This window comes from Stenella coeruleoalba, assembly GCF_951394435.1.
Source record: "Stenella coeruleoalba genome assembly, chromosome: 19".
Classification (NCBI taxonomy): Eukaryota; Metazoa; Chordata; class Mammalia; order Artiodactyla; family Delphinidae; genus Stenella; species Stenella coeruleoalba.
In genome coordinates this window covers 33,984,551-33,990,550 of record NC_137165.1, presented here as the reverse complement: position 1 = coordinate 33,990,550, position 6,000 = coordinate 33,984,551, and positions in this window count along the sequence as shown.

The window sequence follows — 6,000 nt, the reverse complement described above, 5'->3', positions numbered from 1 at the left end:
TCCGCAACAAGAGAATCCACCGCAATGAGAAGCCGGCGCACCGGAAGGAAGAGTAGCCCCCATTCACCACAACTAGAGAAAGCCTGCGAGCAGCAACGAAGACCCAATGCAGCCAAAAATAAATAAATAAAAATAAATAAATCTATAAAAATTATTTTTTTAAAAAGAAGAAAGTATAAAAAAAAGAAAGAAAAAGAAACAATAGTTCAGTGATAAAACAGAGTCCTAGTTCCTCCTCAAGGGATACACATAAAAATCTGATACTTATCTTTGAGTTCTGCAGGATCTAAGGGGTTGGAATGATGATGTTGACCTTTTCTGACCCTATGATGTCAATCAACTGAAGCTTGGACTCTCAATCTTTGCCCCAATTTTATGCTGAATTCTTTGCCCAAGCCCCTTCACGAAGATGCATGTACCCTTAGCTTAAAACTTCCCCACTTATGCCGTTGGGAGACACTGTTTTGGGACAGATCCCCGGTGTTCTCCTTCCTTGCTGCAAGTAATAAATCCTTCCTTCTCCCAATCTTTGGCTTGGTTGTGTTTTTTGGCTCGACACCCACCAAGAGGTGAACCCAGTTTTCAGGTTACAGTGGGGGTGAGATGTGATGATTATGAAATTGGTCCATACTATCAAGGAACATGCCAGCCTGCAGAAAGTGGAGGGTGGACAAATTCACACACCTTTCTACCCCCATCTCCTCCTGCCTAAAGTATGTGGCACACAGGATTATTTTTTAAATTAAATATTGGAGGAATGACTGTTGAAAGAGTTGTCTTGCCCTATAGAGTCATTTTATGCTGACCAACTGGATTTTTAAAAATTAATTAATTAATTTATTTTGGGCTCTGTTGGGTCTTCATTGCTGCGTATGGGCTTTCTCTAGTTGCGGTGAGCAGGGGCTACTCTTCGTTGCGGTGTGCGAGCTTCTCATTGCGGTGGCTTCCCTTGTTGCGGAGCACGGGCTCTAGGTGCGCAGGCTTCAGTAGTTGTGGCACGCGGGCTCTAGAGTGCAGGCTCAGTAGTTGTAGTGCACGGGCTTAATTGCTTCGTGGCATGTGCAATCTTCCTGCCAGGGCTCGAACCCGTGTCCCCTTCATTGGCAGGCGGATTCTTAACCACTGCACCACCAGGGAACCCTGACCAATTGGACTTTGAAGAGTGTTTCCCAAAGGCAATGGATTTTCATTTTGTCTTAGTTAAGGTTGAGCTTTGAGCCATTATTCGTGACTGCTGTTAGATTTAATTGTCTCTTCAGGCTACTTCCTATGGTTTATAATACAACCATTATGGGAATAGGGCAGACATCCAGAGTCTAGGATTTGCCGGAGGCTATGGGAGAGAAAAGGAGGGGTGGAGTGCGGTGAGGGAGCAGGCAGAGACAGATAAGCTTTGGGGTTCTGATACTTAATTCCCCCTTCTGAATTTTAGATATTGTTTGGGGCTGGTGGAGGAATAAATGTACATATATTCTTTGTTTCTTCTCTTTTTTTTCTGTTTTCATCCAGTCTTGGTCCATATTCACATCCACTTACCTAAGTATGAGTTATAATGTAATACTCTTTTTTTTTTGCGGTACGCTGGCCTCTCACTGTTGTGGCCTCTCCCGTTGCGGAGTACAGGCTCCGGACGCGCGCAGGCTCAGTGGCCATGGCTCACGGGCCCAGCCGCTCCCGCGGCACGTGGGATTTTCCCGGACCGGGTCATGACCCGTGTGCCCTGAATCGGCAGGTGGACTCTCAACCACTGCGCCACCAGGGAAGCCCTAATACTCTTTTGCATTATGTTCTTAAACTTAGCATTATATTACATCTTTAATGATGTTATTTATTCCTTAAACAGCTTTTAAAAACAGAGCTCTCCTTTCTTTCTGACTGTAAATCTAAAGCATATTCATTATTTTTAGCACTATGTTTTTTTTAAAATAATTTATTTTTATTTATTTATTTTATTTTTGGCTGTGTTGGGTCTTCACTGCTACGTGCGGGCTTTCTCTAGTTGCGGCGAGCGGGGGCTACTCTTCATTGCAGTGCGCAGGCTTCTCATTGAGGTGGCTTCTCTTTTTGCAGAGCACAGGCTCTAGGCGTGTGGATTTCAGTAGTTGTGGCACATGGGCTCAGTAGTTGTGGTTCGTGGGCTCTAGAGTGCAGGGTCGGTATCTGTGGCACACGGGCATTGTTGCTCTGCAGCATGTGGGATCTTCCTGGACCAGGGCTTGAACCCATGTCCCCTGCATTGGCAGGCGGATTCTTAACCACTGTGCCACCAGGGAAACCCCATATTCATTATTTTTTAAAATGCTGATAATATGCAAAGAAAGTGAAAAATCACCCTCAATATTTTGAAGTGTAGCCTTCAAAACTTTTTTCTATGTGCATATAAATACCTACAAAAATGGAATTAGGGCTTCCCTGGTGGCGCAGTGGTTGAGAGTCCGCCTGCCTATGCAGGGGACACGGGTTCGTGCCCCGGTCCGGGAAGATCCCACATGCCGCAGAGCAGCTGGGCCCATGAGCCATGGCCGCTGAGCCTGCGCGTATTCCGGAGCCTGTGCTCCGCAACGGGAGAGGCCACAACAGTGAGAGGCCTCAGTACCGCAAAAAAAAAAAAAAAAAAAAAGGGATCATACCACCCTATCAAATTACCCATGAAAGTTTTCACAGAACTAGAACAAATAATCCTAAAATGTATACAGAACCATAAAAGATCCAGAATTGCCAAAGCAATCCTGAGTAAAAAGAACAAAGCAGGAAGCATAACCCTCCTGCTTTGACTTCAGACAATACTACAAAGCTACAGTAATCAAAAGAGCATGGTATTGGCACAAAAAGAGACATACAGATCAATGGAACAGAATAGAGAACTCAGAAATAGACCCACACACCTATGGTCAATTAACCTTTGACAAAGGAGGCAAGAACATACAATGGAAAAAAGACAGTCTCTTCAGCAAGTGGTGTTAGGAAAGTTGGACAACTGCATGTAAATCAATGAAGTTAGAACACACCCTTACACAATACAGAAAAATAAACTCAAAATGGCTTAAAGACTTAAATATGAGACATGACACCATAAAACTCCTAGAAGAGAACACAGGCAAAACATTCTCTGACATAAATCATACTAATATTTTCTTATGTCAGTCTCCCAAGGCAATAGAAATAAAAGCAAAAATAAACAAATGGGAACTAATCAAACTTACAAATTTTGCACAGCAAAGGAAACCATAAACAAAACAAAAAGACAGCCTATGGACTGGGAGAAAACATTTGCAAATGAGGCGACCAACAAGGGCTTAATTTCCAAAATATACAAACAGCTTGTACAACTCAACAACAAAATAACAAACAACCCAATCAAAAAATGGGCAGAAGGTCTAAATAGACATTTCTCCAAAGAAGACATATAGATGGCCAACAGGCATGTGAAAAGATGCTCAACATCACTAATCAATAGAGAAATGCAAATCAAAACCACAATGAGGTATCACTTCACACCAGTCAAAATGGCCATTACAAAAAAATCTACAAATAACAAATGCTGGAGATGGTGTGGAGAAAAGGGAACACTCCTACACTGTTGGTGGGAATGTAAATTGGTATAAATGGAAAATGGTACGGACGTTCCTCAAAAAACTAAAAATAGAGTTGCCATATGATCCAGCAATCCCACTCCTGGGCACATATCTGGATAAAACTATAATCCAAAAAGATACATGCACCCCTATGTTCATAGCAGCACTACTCACAATAGCCAAAACATGGAAACAACCTAAATGTCCATCAACAGATGAATGGATAAAGAAGATGTGGTATACAATGGATATACGATGGAATATTACTCAGCCATAAATAATAATAATAATGCTATTTGCAGCAACACAGATGGACCTAGAGATTATCATACTAAGTGAAGTAAGTCAGAAAGAGAAAGGCAAATACCATATGATATCACTTATATGTGGAATCTAAAATATGACACAGGGACTTCCCTGGTGGTGGAGTGGTTAAGAATCTGCCTGCCAATGCAGGAGACATGGGTTTGAGCCCTAGTTCAGGAAGATCCCACATGCCTTGGAGCAACTAAGCCCCTGTGCCACAACTACTGAGCCTGCACTCTAGAGCCCATGAGCCACAACTACTGAAGCCTGCACGCCTAGAGCCCATGCTCCACAACAAGAGAAGCCACTGCAATGAGAAGCCCACGCATTGCAACGAAGAGTAGCCCTTGCTCGCCACAACTAGAGAAAGCCCGCGTGCAGCAGTGAAGACCCAATGCAGCCAAAAATAAATAATAAATAAATTTAAAATAAATAAAGTATGACACAACTGAACTTATCTATGAAACAGAAGCAGACTCACAGACATAGAGAACAGACTTGTGGTTGCCAAGAGGGAGGGGGTGTGGGAGAGGGATGGATTCGGGGTATGGGATTAGTAGATGCAAACTATTACATAGAGAATGGATAAACAACAAGGTGCACAATACAATATTCAATATCCCATGATAAACCATAATGGAAAAGAATGTAAATATATGTATAACTGAATCACTTTGCTGTACAGCAGAAATTAACACAACATTGTAAATCAACTATACTTCAATAAAATAAATTTTAAAATAAATGGGATCATACCATACATGCTGTTCCAGTTCCTGTTTTCCATGTCATTAAATACAGATATAGATAAGCAATTTAAAATTTTTAAATTTCAATTCATATTTAATTTAAATTTATTCTTATAAATTTAATTTGGTAGGGTAGTATTTTAATAATTAGTAGTATTTTAGTAGTAAAGTTCTTTTGTTTTTTTTTTTTTTGGCTGTGTTGGGTCTTTGTTGCTGTGTGCAGGCTTTCTCTACTTGCTGTGAGCCAGGGCTACTCTTCATTGAGGTGCCCAGGCTTCTCATTGTGGTGGCTTCTCTCCTTATGGAGCAAAGGCTCTAGGCGCGCACGGGCTTCAGAAGTTGTGGCTCGCAGGCTCCACAGTTGTGGTTCTTGGGCTCTAGAGCACAGGCTCAGTAATTGTGGCGCACGGGCTTAGTCTCTCCGCGGCATGTGGGATCTTCCCATGTCCCTTGCATTGGCAGGCGGATTCTTAACCACTGCGCCACCAGGGAAGCCCAGTAAAGTATTTTTTAAATTAATCTTAACCTTAATATTAGAGTAGTATTTTTTTTTTTTTTTGCGGTACGCGGGCCTCTCACTGTTGTAGCCTCTCCCGTTGCGGAGCACAGGCTCTGGACGCGCAGGCTCGGCGGCCATGGCTCACGGGCCCAGCCGCTCCGCGGCATGTGGGATCTTCCCGGACCGGGACACGAACCCGTGTCCCCTGCATCGGCAGGCGGACTCTCAACCACTGCGCCACCAGGGAAGCCCTAGAGTAGTATTTTTAAGTATGTGTGTGCCACACTGTATTTACCCTTTCCTATGGATTACACTTCAGTTGTTTACAAATTGTCACCACTGTAACAGTCCTCATACATATATCTCTCCGTAGGGCTAATTCCTAGAAGTAGAATTTGTGAGTCAAAGGGAATGCAGAGCTTCCCTGGTGGCGCAGTGGTTGAGAGTCCGCCTGCAGATGCTAAGGGACATGGGTTCGTGCCCTGGTCCAGGAAGATCCCACATGCCGCGGAGCGGCTGGGCCCGTGAGCCATGGCCGCTGAGCCTACGCGTCCGGAGCCTGTTGCTCCGCAACGGGCGAGGCCACAACAGTGAGAGGCCCGCGTACCGCCAAAAAAAAAAAAAAAAAAAAGGGAATGCATATTTAACATTTTAAATTATTATTATTTTTTTTACTAATTATTACTCCCTATAGAAGTTTGTAAAAGAGCTCCTTTCCCCTCACTCTTGCCAGTGTAATTATCCTTCTTAACAGCCGCAAAATAATCTTGAATTGGTGCTCCAGTTTGGAGGCAAAGCCACCTTGTCCCCTAGGAACGTCAGGAGCTAAATGCCCCTGTCAAACGCGGCTACTGCTGCCAGATGGCGAGAG